Raw genomic sequence first — 17,049 nt, 5'->3', positions numbered from 1 at the left:
CACCCGGTTTTTTTTTGGGGGGGGGGGTAAATTTAGTTAGTTTAAATAGAGATTTTGTTAGATTAAATCGAGATTTGTCATCAGTACTTCTTTACAGTTTCAAGACTAAAATTTAACAATTTAAACGATTTGACCGCAAACTTCAAAAAAATACAAAAATTTTTTGCTCAAAATTTGGTTAAAAAACTTTTGTAACCCTCTATATCTTCTGGTGGTATCAAAATAAAGTAGGAAACATTTTTCAGTGGATCGAAAAAATACAAAATCGAAGACTTCATGCAATTTTGCTCTCTCATAACAGCAAAAATAAACTTTCAAAATGCGGAACTAAAAGCAGAAAATGTGAAAATGTATTCTTTTCGGAAACCTAGAGTTTTTTCGCAACCAATTCTTCTTATATCAACAGAAACAACCAATTCTGTATTCTCGAAACTTTGGATACGTAAAAAAAACAGTTTAATGAAATTAAAATCAAATAGTAAAAATGTTACTAAGTAAAGATGGACATATTATGTTTTTTTAATTGTATTCTTTATATTGTAAAAGTAGATGGTTCGAATTAATCTCCTCTAGAACAATGAAATACAGAAGAATTTGAAAGTTAGAGTTTTTGGAATGCCAGCTTGAAAAATTAAAAAAATATAATAAATAACTTTCTGAAAGTTAAAAGAAAATACGTCTTACTTCTGTACTTTGAAATTGCTCTTCGAATTGATCTTTTCCAGTCTTTGGCTGATTCTCTGAATTGAAAAAATCATTTTTTGATTTTAAAACTTTTCATATGAAGATCAAACATTTTCTTTTGAAAGAACGAAAAGGAATGTTTTTGTTTTAGTTTACAATAATATTAAAATTTCCTAATTCTTAAAAACTATTCTTACTTAATATAGTAAAAGTCCCATAAAACAAAACTTAACTGTTAACCAATAGTTCCTTTGCATGTTAGAGAAATTTTGAAAAATTAAAGAAAAACTATTTAAAACTTGCTGCAAATCAATTTTAAATATATTCAAACTCAAAAATTTCCTTATTTGTTTATTAAATCTAGCTATAAGAAACATATCTTCGCGCTTTAAGAAAACAATTTGGCCGGTTGTGCTCATGAAACATGAAAAATAACAAATTAGTTCCAAATAACACAGTTAATTTCAAACTAGTGTCAAATTTACGCTTACCAAAACAATTGCCTCAAGAAGTACACACCTGAATTTTCAGAAAAAAAAGCAATCAAAACCTAAAGGAACTGTGACGAGCCTCGAGTACAGATCAGATGCCTAAAGAAAATCATATATTTTTTTTCTTGTTGTGTTGTGGTTTGTCCTTGTGTGTTGGTTTGTGTGCGCGCGTGCGGGCTGTTGTGTGGGTGTATGTATGTGTGTATGTATGTGGTATGCGCGTAAAAGAGACAAAAAGAGGACGTATGAGAGTTAGCTCCTTTAAATGTCAGGCACAAATAGAGGCAGAGAGCAGAAACTGAAAATTAGAAATACTACTTAATAATTTCTGTAAATTGCAACTTCAAACAATTCGAAAACAAAAATCTTCTCTGATAAAACGTCTACGAAATTTAAAAAACTGATTATCCATTTTACAGTTCATTTAAATTTTAGAGCCGATTGTCCACACGATTTGACAATCGATAAAATTGCTTCCAGAGTTCCACCATTCATTTTCCAGAAAAAAAAAAACACAATCGGAGCTTAGAGGAATAGTGATGAACCTTGAGTGAGGATCAGATGCCCAAAGAAGAATTTTTTTGCGTTTGTATTTGTACTTGTGTTTGTGTGAATATATGTATGTGTGTGCGTATTAGAGAGGGAAAGAGAGCTAGTTTGAGAGTTGATTCCTTTAACTGTTAGATAAAACCAGAGTCAGAGTGCACAAACTGTCCACAAACATTAGAAAAATTACTCAATATTTGCTACAAATTGCGGCTTTTAGTAGGTAAGAAATCTAAACTATTTGTTTCTGAAATAGGCTGACAACTCATCTGCGAGATTTTAAGACAATTACTTTTCCCATTATGATCATGAAATATCAAAAATGACAAAACTTTTCGAAAAACTTCAAAAAGATACATTTCAAAGTTTTGTATCAAAATTACAATTACCGATACACTTACCTGTAAAAGTGCACGCGTTGTTTTTTTTTCGAAAAAAGACAGAAGACCTAAATGAACAAAGACGAACCTTGAGTATTGACCTATTGCCAAAAAGAAAATTTTAAAAAGTTTTTTGGTGTTAGTGTTTTTTTTTTGTGTTGTGTGTTGGTTTGTATGCTTTTTCAGTGTTCATGTGTTTCAAAATGTACTAAACATCTTTCTAGAATGCAGCGAAGAGTTATTGGGTATTGTCCGCCGAAAAAAGCAAGCATATTCTATGTTTCATACAGTACAAGTAATTATCTCCAATGTATATAAGTTGCTTTAGGATACCCACAATGGTTTTTCCGACAATTAAAAAAAAATTTTTGCAACCTTGAGTAGTATGCTGGAACATTCTGTGCTATGCACAGACGCGCACAAGCCGTCTTCTTAAGTTAAATAAAAACATGTCCAATACGAAAGGTTTCAACATCCAAAATTGGCATTAACACATAAAAGCTTTCCACCTAAATGACAAAACATCAGCAGGGCCTGGACCTAAGGGATTTCATGAAATAATTTCATTTCTGAGCCAGCTAGAGAAATTGCGTCCCACTAATGTTTGGTCACATCATTTACCTCAGCAATTAGCTCTTCTAAACTGCCCACTTGTATTTTTCCTGCTAATATTGTGGAAACCACATCGAGGTGCAGATTGAGACCAATCTCACGTTAAGCTTCCGTAGCATTTTTCAGGCGGCAAAAACAGAAGATTATAGACTGCCCACGAAAAACAGTCTGTGATGGCATATATTTAGGCATAAACCGGCAAGGATCAAATGATTGGCTCTCGAATGACGAGCTGGGCAACCTAAATTAGAAGGGGTGCATACTTTCTCGGATTGAAAAAAATGCAGACGTTTGACGAGTTCCAACCAGAAACCTCCAATCCCCAGTTTCCAACGTTGAACAGTAGGCCATATCGCCTTTTCTAGTAGCGTTTTAGTAACAAGTCTGATTTCTGAATAATAACATTTTGGATCGGGCAAAAATAGAGCAGTCAAGCGTAAAAAAGTTGCTCAAGAATTAATCCCTCAAGCCAAAGTTCTAGAATAAATGCGTAAAAACATTAAAAGCAAAAAATGAATAAATTTTGCTCTTGGTCAGGGAACAACTAAAAAGCAAAATTGATTATTGAAGGACAGTTGACAGATTTACATAAAATTGTTCCTGAGAACAGACGAATTTAGTGGATAGGTGCTCGGTTGTAAACAACAAAATATTAGGCGGCGCTCATACAATTTCTGCCGTGGACTGGGAAGGGCTCCAACAACTGATTTTAAGAAATTTCCAAAAATGGGATTATATCAGTTATTTTTCATCTCAATTTATTTCAATTTTTCAATCTGTTCTGTGGAGTGGCTGGATGATAGGGGGAGGGTTCTAAATGGGAGGGGGGGATTGCCTTCCAAGTCAAACAGGTCTAAAAAATGTTCGTTAGCCTATAGATGAGCAAAATTGTTCAACTTGCTGATTGAAAACGGTGTTCTTGAAACACCTCTTGAGATAGATAATGCCACTTTTTCCGAAACTGTTCAAATTATAAAGGATCTATATATTCCAGGCAATATAGACTTATTAACAACTGACTTTGTGTTTGGATAGTTAAAGTGAATATAGCAGTCAGACTTCCTCTTAACGAACTTCTAAGAATTCCTGGCCACAAAAGTGGTGAGGGTTGCTCGTTGGATGGGGAGGAAGTCTGGCAAACTTACATAAATCTTAGGTTTTGGAATCTTGACACTTGGGTGTAAGAACCTAACCCTGATCAATGCAATGTACCCCTTCCCTCAAACTAATCATTCAACATTTTTCGAAGCCTCTCAGGATGCTCTACATCAGTCAGGTAGCTAAAATGCAAAACAATTTCAATTTTTTCTAGTTACTCTTTTTTTAATGTTTCGTTTTTTACTTGCTTTGGTGAGATTGGGATACTTAAATGGCGTTAGTTGACTATTATTCATTTTCTGTAATAGAATGTTAATGGGGAAGCTTCAAGTGAACTAATTGGTTCCGTCTGCTTTCCTCTCTGTGCTAAATGTATATATAAATATATATACATATATATATATATATATATATATATATATATATATATAATATACATATACATATACATGTATATATATATATATATATATATATATATATATTCATATATATATATATATATATATATATATGTGTGTGTGTATGTATATATATATATATATATATATATATATATATATATTAGACTTATTGTTGCTAGTATTATTATTTTGTATCAGAGAAATAAATTCTTCTTCTAAACCGTCAAAATATTGTACCATAAGACAACTGGTAATTGTGCGAAATTGGTAGAGTACAATTGGTCCAGTGCCATTTCTCAGTCTTGCAATACCCAGATGAACTCCAATTATATTCGGTCACATATTTGGATTTTATCGACCAAAAGAAGTATGAATAGCCGGATTTGCCACTAACAGCGCTCAAAGAGCTAACATAGTCAATCGATTCATATAATGAATGGTATGAAGACGAAATCATCTTTAATCAAGTTGTAAGCCACTATTTCGTTTTCTCGCGTCAATAAAAGAACAAAAGGGTACATCTCAGACGAAATCAATTTCGGCATGGCATCACATTCAAAAGTTTTATCAGTATGGTAGAAACAAATACACTTCTTTTCTGCACTCCAGTAGCACTGATAAATTTGGTCACTAAGTATGTACAAGCAAAGAAATTCGTTTTCCAGAACTATATCGAACTTTTGAGCTTCGTATTTGTTTCTTCTAGCGAGTAAATCGAAAGAACCGTCATCAGCTTGAATAATAACGTGCGATAGGCCGTGGTCAAAAAACACATTTCTTATTTTCTTCCTATAAGGTCGGCAGCATAATTGTTTCCCAAACTCGCATTTACCTTGACTAATGGATTGAATTTCATGAATGATCAACGCACCACCTGAAATTACTAACCGATAACAACGAGGGGGGCTGCCACTTGGTATGTTTAAGGAGAAACGCTCGAAGGTAGTAATTCTCCCTCGAGAAGCCAAAGACTTTGCTTCTAATCCATTTGATGCAATTTCCGCGCAAACATCACTTTTGTTAACAATCAACAATATTTGCAGCCCTTCAATCGCACTTCTCTTAACTGTCTCAAAATGTTTTCCAAGTTCTGCGATATCACACGGTAAACTTTCACAAAATGCGATATCAGTTTTACGTTTACAATCAGACGATCGCACTTGTAGCTGCTGAAACCCATGTATGAATAGACAGCCATCCAGAGAGAGAGAGAGAGAGAGAGAGAGAGAGAGTAAATTTCGAGCATCACTTTGCAGATAGCCAACTTGACCAACCAGCTTGTCTCCTTTTAGTTCAACATTTTTGCACCTTTTGTCAATTATCCCAATAAGAGCATCTTGCATTTGCTGCGTCTCTCGAGTGACAATCTCGACCAACATATACTGACTGCTTCGATCAGCCATTGACTTCAGTTTGGATTGCAGAGGTTTTTCGCTCATTTCAGATTCTGTCAGAATTTCAAATATCTCTTTTCTCAGTTCCTTCTCTCGTTCCTCGACTGATCCTAATTGATGCTCTCTGTGTTTCTCAAGACACTTGAAGCAAAACGTAACATCACAAGTCCAGCAATACTCACTGTAAAGATTCTTGTGCAGTGTACAAATCACAGGTTTTTGACCTTGCGCATTTCTGACTTCATGATTGCTTTTTACATGCTAAAGAATACAACTATCACAGAATCGCTTACCATTTGATAAATCTTTAGTTTTAAGTAGTTTTTTCGACAATTTTTGAGAAGTCTCAGGTTCAAGTGAGCAATCGCTGATTTCTTCACAAGTTTCACACGAATAAAGAGTGTTTTCTGGCTCATTACAAGAAGAACACTGTAGAGTAAAAATCAAATCCATGGTAACCTGAAAATGTTAAATACGCTCGTCAAGTTTTTATCCTTCGAAAAATCATATAGATTACTGCTTATCAGCATGCTTCACCATTCATAAGAGTCCCTAATAATTTTGCTGTAAATGATTACATCCCTAACGACACATCAAATTCTTAGTCAGTTTTGTCAAAGAGCGCTGTAATGCGTAAAAAGATTCAAATTCAAAGATCAAAAGACACAAGGCTGATAAAACCAAAAATGACAATGTGTTCTCCTTTGCATGATGAAGCCAGCATGCAAAATATAAATTGAGAACAAGTTGCTAATTTTTGACCACATTATTGATAGGATGATGAGTTCATACATGTTACAGTGTGAAAAATTTAAGATATCTAATTTCTGGCCTCAAGAAATCTCGCATAATTGCTATCTCGATCAAGACTATTAACACTGACATCAGATGAATTTCTCTCAAAAAATAAGGGTGCTGATAGTTATCGTTTACGCGGAAGAAGGCTGGCTAACTTACAGGTGGGGGTGGTAAACATCGGAAAGAACTGAAGTTCTTATAAAAGTGAACTAAAAATTAGTGAAAAAAGTTTAACAGAAAAGTTCGCCCTGCAGTATATATTGAAACAATAAGTCGAGACGCTAGAAAAAATTGTTTAAAAATCCGGGTTAGAAAACATCGTGCATTACAATTCCTAAAAAATGCAAAGGAAAATTAGTAAAGAAATGACAACCGGATTGTTTAAAAAAATTGTGTTCTTTATTTTTTTAGGCAACATAACTAATGATTACAACTGAAAACAAAACTTGATTTGACTATTTGATGACCTCATACTAAGTCGACTTAAACAAATGGCTCCAAGAAAACGGGCCGAGTTACGATTAAGGGGCCAATGGTTATCCAAGTCGTTTAAAGTGTGAACAATATATTTGAAAATATTCCAATTAATCGTTCCATTTAAAAGGCAATTAAAAATGTCTCGATCTCAGATGTAGATAAAAAAAAAACTTCAAATTAATTGACTTTGTTGCTAAAGAAAGTGATAGAAGTTGAAATAGATCATTAAGATTATGCAATCAACTGATTAAGGGTTCGAACCAGAATAAGATGGGGCCGAGTTTGCGAGGAGAAATGACTACAATTTCAGTGCTCGCCCTCCACTTCCGTACTTCTCATGAATGTGCAGAGTATCCTATCCATTGAGAAACGGCTATCATTTTGTAGCCATATGTCTATGCTATCTCCTGCAATTGCTTGTCTCACTGAAACTTGGCTTGATAAATCGGTTAACGATAGTGTTGTTTTTATTGGCAATCCGTACTCTGTAATTGTGCGATCCGATCGGACCCATGGTCATCATGGAGGAATCCTCATTGAATTTCACAACAATTTCTTGAAAGCTATCGAAATCAAATATTCCTCAAAATCCGAAAATGATTGCGTCGTGTTGTTTACGTATGCGAGCCTAACCCTTTGTGGTGTTCTCTTCTACCTTCCCCCACGAGGCTCACAGTTTTATGTCAAACCAATCGTCGCAGAACTCAGAATTCGCGCTATCATGAGTGAAGCAGAAAACAAATTACAATTGAAAAGCTCAGATTCGATACAGTGAATAATTTTAGGAGATTTTAATTACCCGAAAGTACAATGGGAATGTATGACATCGGCACACTCGGACGAGCAGACTCTCCTGGAATTCATAGCCGAGCAGTTATTTTTTACGTAAATAATTGACCAACCCACTCATAGAGCTGGAAACATTTCAGACCTTGTATTTTGCTCCCATCCAGATGATTGGGATTTTGTTATCAAAGAGTCAAGTTGCTCTGATCATAATTTTATATTTCTGACTTTTGAAGGTATTCGATTAAATCATTGCTCATTGAGTGCTTTTTCATTATCTTCATTCGATGAAAAGTCTTTTATTCAAAATCTTCCAATCACAAACGATTGCCAGAATTCACATCCAGCATTTATCTCTAGATGTTATAAGCTCATGGAAAGAGCCCTTCAGCTAAGTGTCAATATGAAACGCAAGAAAAGGATTGATGCACCGTTTTTTATTCTTCGGCAACGATGCACTGTTTGAACAAACTGAACTCTGCGAGAAGAGGTAAAAAGAGTAGCGTTCAAAACCTTGAAAGCGAATAAACAATATTAATAGATATGGATAAGCAAGTGTTTCTTAACAGTGTTAAGAGTTTTAGTACCAATGACGCGTTTTCCTTGCTTAAAAAGTTGAATGGTAATAGCTGTCTGCCTGGTAAAGTTTTTAACAATGACTTAGCGGCTTCGAATGATTTTGACAAAGCCAATTTATTCAACCGTTAATTTAGTTAGGTCTTTCAACCTAAGGCTACCTTCTCCACTGACGATTTACCTTTTGGAAAATTGGTCAAGCTCTCAGAAATTGAACTTAGCTTGAACGACATTCAGATCTTGCTAGCAAGTGCCCGATAGTTCACAAGCTGCTTGTGACGGGGTACCACCAACTATCTTGAATAAAGCAGCTGATACATTGTCCACGTTACTGTACCTTATTTTTTCGTACGTTTTTAAAACTCAAAAATGGCCTGTTACTTGGAAGTGCGCCTTTGTCACACCAGTTTTTAAAAAGATATCAAGAGCAAATGTTGAAAATTACCGACCAATATCTATACTTCCACGGATTTCTCTTATGTTCGAAAAGCTTCTCTTTATGTACATATACGGAAAAATCAAGGACCTTCTTAATGCAAGGCAGCATGGTTTTCGTACGAAACATTCTACGGTGACGCAATTAGTCCTTTTTCTACACGAATTGTATTTGAATTTTGACGAAAATGTGGAACAAGTTGTTGTGTATTTAGACTTTTGCAAAGCGTTTGACTCTGTCGATCATTCCTGTTTGCTCTTTAACAGAGCATCTTTTGGGTTTGACAAAGATTTCGAGGATTGCTCTCATCTTACTTAGAATGTAGAAGACAGAGTTAAAGTTGGGAACAGCCTTTCAGACGTCTCGGATGTCAGCAGTGGCGCGCCGCAGGGGAGCGTATTGGGGCCTGTCTTGTTCTTAATTTATATCGATGATATCCCTGAATTTTCTAATGTATATTGCTTTGCTGATGACACCAAACTAGTTTGCAGCAAAGACTCTTGCCTACGCGCAGTTCAAAGTGATTTACACTCGCTAAAATTATGGTCTTATTGCAATTCTATTAACTTCAATGTTATCAAATGTGGTTATCTTCATTTCAGTCGGACTTCTACGGATTCCTTATTTATTGGAGGCGACGATATATCTCGAGTTGACCAGACTACAGATTTGGGTAATGAAATGTCGAGCACATTAAAGTGAAGCTATCATCTTAAAATTAAAATTGTGAAAGCTCGAAGAGCTCTAAATAATTTGAAACATAGCGTTCCATGTAGTCTTTCCTCTGGTGTTAAGTTTAATTTATACAAAGCTTGCGTTCTATCAGTATTGTTATATGGCTACCCTGCCTGGTACCCTGACATTATCCATATGCGTAGGTTAGAACTCTCGAACCTACAAGGTCTTAGGTGGTGCTTTGGACCGGGTGACTATACTATCTTGTTGATTACATCGAATTCCCTGCCAGTTGCCTATCAGCTGATTGAGAGTGATTTACGTTTCTTCTCTGCTATAATGAGCGAACAAAATTGTCTAAGTTTTAACGATTTTTTCACAATTGAGACAAAGAGTGTAAATACTCGTAATATGGACCTGGAACGCTTAGTCGTCTCGCGAGCAATAAAACGTATTACTGAGAAGTCCTTCTTCTTCCGAGTGCAAAGAGTGGTCAATGACACAGCTGATCTCATGAATGTCGGTATAGGCAGCTTCAAATCGAAAAACCCATGTCAAGATCTTATACATAAATGTCTTTTGAACTTAACAAAAACGAAATATGACATCAATAATACGTGTACTTGGACTCTAAAATGTAGATGTAGTGTTTGCGCAGGATAGGCATTATTTTAATGTTTTAGTTCATTTTTTTTGTAATTGTTAACCTTATTTTCTTTTGACATGTTAACAATGCTTACTCTATTTATGATGCTGTGATATCCTATCAAAGGTAATAGAAGTCTTTTACTACTACTATTATACTACTACTACTACTATGATAAATTTGACGACTGCATCCAGCTACTCTATCAGAGCTCTGTTTGAACAAAAAAAACAACTGATTTTCTCGTTAATTAAAATTTCCCCGTTCAATATTTGAAGGATCATTTCGACTGAATGATCGTTTTCGATATCTCCTTTCACAGGAGAAAAAGTTTTATCAAACGAGTTATTAATTAGATTTCAAGTTAAATGATACGAAATGCTTAGCAACTTATTTTGCTGGTACCAATCGAATTGAGTGGACAATTTAAGTGGACAATTAGAGTGGACAATTAAAATTGCCAATACGTAACGCCAATATATACAGATGTGGAAAACTTGACTCGGAAAACGAATCTTCGCCTATGCGTATAACAAATATTTGATAGACTGTAAAACACTGAAGCAGTATAGAGTTCTCATTTGAAAGAGAAAGAATGATTAGTTTTCATTTGTAGAAGAATTTATCGCATTTTGACGCTTTATTTCATTTCAATGCTTAATATAGCTCTTGCTAACTACGTGCATCAAACCCCGCATGCAAAAGTTTCCTTCTTTTCTTCCATAAATTCAACGCAGAGATTTCAAAGTATTGTTTGTATATTCATTTCAAGAAAGGAAGAAAGAATGAATTTAAAATGGAATAATGAGCTTTACATAAACAGCCGAAATAAATAATCAAAACATGAAGGCCATTTCTATATAAGCTGAAAAATGGTAAATTCGTAAACTAAATAGAACACACTCCAACACAGTAAATGTGTATTAAAGAGATTTCTAGAAACATTTATCATATATTCTTCAGCATATCTGTTATATATTTCAAGTAGCGCCTGAGAAAATCAACAATATTCATAGCAAAATTGTTTGTTAATACTAGCAGCGTAATTTACGAAAAAGGTTAAGGGGTGGGTCGCGTTGTCAAGCAAAAAATGTTTAAATATAAATTATTTTTTCAGCCACGTTAAAGGTTAAAGTAAACTAGTGAGCAAAATGTCCAAAGAAATAAGACTTCAAAAAAAATAGATAAAAGCCGGTAACAGCCAGTAAATTTGCTACTTGAGAACCCGACAAGTGGAAATACACTGCATGGTTTTCAAACAAAAACGTCAATTTATTACCCAATGTGTACAGCAAACACATATCGTATGTTTTCCGCAGAACTATTACTGTCGCCTTGTACAGCTGGAAGGAATGTAAACGTTGAACTGCGATAGGAAATATCATATCTGTGCACAAATGTTTCCGCTGGATTGGTCCAATGCAATTTCTGAATCTTGCAGGTAGATTCGGGATTCCAGTCATACATGGTCACAGACTTTGACTTCACGGACCAGAAGAAAAAGATATTGCTGTTTGTCTGACTACCAGCGTTCAAGGTGCCCACATAGTCAATCGACTCACAGCCATGTACAACGAATGGTATCAAGACAAAATCATCTCTGGTGACGTCATAAGCCACTACTTCGTTTTCACATGTCAATAAACAAACAAAGGGGTATATCTCACTGCAAATTAACACTGGCATAAGTAGTATAAAAAAGTGACTAGAACCTCAACGGGGGGGACGGACATTTTTGGAAGCCTGATTTTCTCGGCCCGACAACAACGGGGTGGGACAATTGAAAATTTTGAAAATCTGAATAAAATGTCCCCCCTATTTTACATATTTACATACATATATATATGTATATGCATGTATATATGTATTGTATATATGTATATATGTGTATGTATATGTATGTAATATGTATATGTATATGCATGTATATATGTATTGTGTATATGTATATATGTATATGTATATGTATGTATGTATGCATGTATGTATGTATTATGTAAATGTAAATATGTATATACATGTATATATGTAACGTGTATATGTATATATGTGTATGTATGTATGTATGTATGTATGTATATTTGTGTGTATTTATGTATGTATGAATGTATGTATGTATGCATGTATGTGTATGTGAGTATCTATATATGTATGTATTGATGTATGTATACATACACACACACATACATACATACCTACATACGTACATAAATACATACATACATACATACATACATAGATACATACATACATACATACATACATACATTCATACATACATAAATACATACAAACATACATACCTACATACATAGATTCATGCATACATACATACATACATACATACATACATACATACATACATACATACATACATACATACATACATACATACATACATACATAAAGATTTCAAGAAAAACAAGTTTTTACCTAAGTATGTACACAATTATGGTCATAATCACCTATGTCCATAAATGCATACATAAATTGGTGAAAACAACAGTAAAACAACTAACCTGTTAGTAGATGTATAAAATCATTAATGATATATTAATTGGAGAGTCATCAGATCATGCCCAAACATGTTCAGGGTCACAAAACTTTCCAAATTAAATTGACCAATCGGAGTGCTTGATTTATTATTCAAGTTGACAACCAATCAGAATTCAAAGATTTATAAACAAAAACTCTTAAACGCTCACGTTCAGTAAACAGTAAATAATGAACACAATAGGAACAAAAGACATCAAGCTCATTCATGAGAAAGTTTTATCACTGAGAGGTAACATAAACTATACACACATATCTTATCGACAATTATATTTCGTAGCTGCTTGTTGTTTGTTAGATCCAGAAGTTGACGGAGAAATAGCTATTAAATTTAGACCCTATGGTGGTTTCATTGGAATTGATAATTCAAGGCTAGATCCCTTATTGAAACGGAGCAAAGTGCTACGACTTCATGCTGCATTGCATGACGCCGCTGGATTTATAAAAGATTGCCGAAACAAAGGCCCTGGATATGTTTACGCTTTCCGTTACTCACCAGTAAACAATTGTCTTTTCGGGCACCTGACAGGAATATTATTCATTCTATCAGTGAAAATTTTTCATTCACAATTGTTTCGTGAATTGGAATGCTAGAAAATTTTGGCAGCAAAACCACAAATATTATTGTCCTCGATCTCGAAGGTTTCAAACTCAAGTCACTTGGATTCATTATAAAAGAACTGAGTTTGTGTTCCAGTTACAACGATACAATATTTTTCAAACCGCCACTTAAATTCGCTGATTTACCCGCACACGATAGACAAACTGTTATTTGGCTGACCAATAACCTACACGGTCTTGATTGGGACGAAGGTGATATACCTTACTGTGATTTGAAAACAATCTGTCTGAGTTTCAGTTTCCGATTCACACGGAAAAACTTTTTTGCCAAAGGCATTGAAAAGTGTGAGCTCCTCAGTAAGCTTTTACAAAAAACTGTTTATAATCTGGAGGATCTAAATTGTCCCCGAATCTCAGAGATAATATCAGAAGAACAAGTTCCCTCCTGTTATCATCATTCAAACTTTCGTTCAACAAACGATCAATTATCAAACCACTGCGCGGAACGTAAAGCAAGAATATTTTCACAGTGGACACAAAGTGATGCACAGAGAAGACACAGCAACTTTAACAATTTATCTGTCAGACAACTTGAAGATATTCACTTGCTTGACTCCACTTGACGATCAGCCGATTGTAATATTCAACAGAGTTCAGGATCCCTCTCCACCAATACAGAATAATTTTTCAAGTGATCAACAGAACTGAGCGAACTATCTCAACAATAAGCCAAACACAGCACAACAACCGCGTTACAATTCGCTTTATAGCGCAGCAGCAAAACGTTATTTTGCAACCATTACTCTTTCTCCCGACGAGCTAGACAACTTTAGGGCTTTCCTGCCCGTGATAGATAATTTCTATCACTTCCAACTGTATGTAAAAATAAACAGAGAGCTCGAGAACATCGGAATCAGTTCAATTATGGCTATGAACAAAACAAACCAGAAGCCTATGCAGTCCCCCAACGAGCAGCGAATCCCACGTTGGAAGCAATGGGCGGACAAAAAAGTTCCTCAATTTAGATTGAAAAAAAACACCACCAGAACGTGAGCTGTCACTTAATGAGATGCCGAATGAGTTGCGGTTATATGTCTTGGAGCACCCCGAAGTTGAAAAAGTCTTCAATCAACCATCGTTCAAGGAAAATGACTCATCAACCGTTTGTTACAAACTAGAGATAAAAAGTCATATTAAAGGTTTCAATTTGTTTGAGTTCTGGTACATGAAACAGTTGCCCAGTGAATAATTCAAAAGTTAACATTTTATATCATTCTTGTTTCAATTCACTTTTCAATTAATTAATTTTCTCCAATGAATCAAAAAGACGAGGCTGACGCTGGTATCAGTAATTTAGTCTTTGATGTGAACAACAAGGAGAGGCCCCCATGGCGTTGTTGTTCAAATTCAACAGTGCCAAGGTCCGAAGTAATATTTTTTGTTCAAGTGAGTATCATTGTCTTAATGATCATTCTTTGCTTCTCTATGCTCTTTCTATTATCAGAAAGCTGTGAAGAGAAATCAATTTGGATTGCTCTCTTATCGAGTTTAGTTGGTTACATTTTACCTAATCCAAAACTATGAACAAAGTTATTCTTACACATGACAGGGTATTCATGTCAATTGTAGGACCAAGTGGTTGTGGTAAAACAGAACTCTTGTTTCGAATGCTAAAGGTTCGACCTTTTATCCACGTTTTGAAAAAATTTATTATTTTTACAAAGAGTTCCAACCACTTTTCAAAAATATGCAACGAGTTATACCAGGGATTGAGTTTCTAAAATACTCAGGCTTTGATATAACAAAAAAACTATCGCATTGTCTGCTTATCTATGACGATTCATGTGAAGAAATCTTCAACGATAAAGAATTTGTAAAAATAGCTACCTCAGGACGTCATCGCAAATTACATGTTATATACGTCAAGCATAATTTGTTCCATCAAAGCAAATGGTCCAGAACCATTGATCTGAATACAACACACATAATATTATTCAAGTCGCTTCGTGACATTCAACAAATTGAATATCTTGGAAAACAGTTGAATTGTCTCCAACTGATAAAAGAAGCATACAAACTAGCAACTGCGGAGCCCTTTGGACATTTGATGATTGATCTCGACCCAAAAACCAGTCAGGGTTTACGTTTTTCATCGCAACTAATTGGTCCGGATCCTTCTATTTTTTACATTTCTTCCCCTGAAGCAGTCATTACAACAATTACAAATGAAAAAGAAACATTTGCTTATGCTCAAGCAATGGGCAAATAAGAGGAATGAGAACACAGCTCAAATAGAAATATTACATCAGGGCGATTTCATTTGGTTCTTGAGTGACTGTGTGATGAACGTACTCTCTGGAGTTGTACCAATCAATAAAGTTGAATTAAAAAAATTCGAGAAACCACTACGTAAACTTGCAGACAGGCGAGTTGAAAAAAGTGAGAGAATCAAAATTTTTCGATCAGATTCTGGAATTCGTCTAATTAAACTGATTGCGCTACCTTGTATTGCTTTTCTGGAGCAAAATGCACACTGAAGAGTTTGTGCTAATTCCTCGTCAAATGTATGCGAATTAACAACCTCAAATTGCTCAACTTCTCAACAATAAAAATGTCCGAGAGAAAGCAAAACAAATATCACTGTTGCAAAGAAGCAAGTCTCCACCAGCACCTTCTACCACGCAACAAGACACGCAACAGCAGACCGATAATATTTTGGAGAAGGTCAAAGATGAGTTGAATGAGACTAGAGATGACAAAATTGATACAAAAGTTTCAACTGAAATCAGGGAGCGAGTTTTGAGAGATATTAAACACCTTGACAGAAAAAAGTTTGAAAAAGCGAGCATAATATTGGAAAAAATAGAAGAGTCAGAATCTCTATCGCTGGATCAGACATCAAGACTAGTGGTTAATAAGTCAAGCACTGGAATTCTTGTCGCAGATTTTCTTTACGATCTACAACAAACAACCTCTAAACTTTCACTTGAACATTACAAAGTCCTGACCTTTCTAGATATCAGTTCACAATTAACTTGTAATACATACGCAAAAAACTTTCTTGCCTTATCACTAAACGAAAAGATACAGTTGTTTGAGGATGAACCAGAAAACGAAGAATCAGGAGTCTCTAGAACAGAAGAATCAAAAGCTTCTGGCGACGATGAAGGAAGCTTTGAAGATGCAAAAGACGAAATCCAACCGTCTAGCTCGTGGACAAATTACTTCCTCTCACGTTAAACAATTGAACAAATTATACACAAAAGGTAGTGCAGCTTTTGGTAGCATTGCTAACTTGAAGAAAGCCAGTGGTTTACCAAGATCCAAAGTGGTTCAATACCTTCAGTCGAAAGCTCCATACACAAAATACAGACAATTCAGAAAAACTTTTCCGAGACTAAAAGCTGTTGCATACAGAATAAACGAAATCTGGTCTGTCGATGTGGCGTATATGGATAAAATTGCCCAACACAACAATGGAGTCAAATATTTACTGGTGGCTGTTGATGTTTTATCGCGATACCTTAGAGTGCAACCAATGAAGGCTTTATATGCAAAAGACGTTGTTGAAGCGTTCAAAAAAATGATCGAACAGAAAAAACCAGAAAGGGTTTGGACAGACAAGGGATCCGAGTTTAAAGGTGAATTCAAAAAATTTTGTGAAAAGAAGGAGATTCATTTATATACAACCGAAAACGAAACCAAGTCGGCATTTGCTGAGAGGAATATTCGATCGCTCAAAAACATTATTCACAAATACTTGGAGGAAAATTGGACTTGGACTTATATTAAGCAATTGCCCCAGTTACTATAAACACTCGTGTTAATCGTGTTACCCAACTTGCACCAAATAAAACTTTCAAAAAACATGAACCGTTTCTAATATCCCTAGCAATTAGCACAAAAAAGTACAAGCCAAAATACGAAGAAGG

The sequence above is a fragment of the Convolutriloba macropyga genome, chromosome 13 (genome assembly GCF_964194025.1).
Source record: "Convolutriloba macropyga chromosome 13, txConMacr16.3, whole genome shotgun sequence".
In the NCBI taxonomy this organism is placed as follows: Eukaryota; Metazoa; Xenacoelomorpha; order Acoela; family Convolutidae; genus Convolutriloba; species Convolutriloba macropyga.
The sequence above is the reverse complement of the archived record's forward strand: the minus strand, read 5'-3'. Positions refer to the sequence as shown.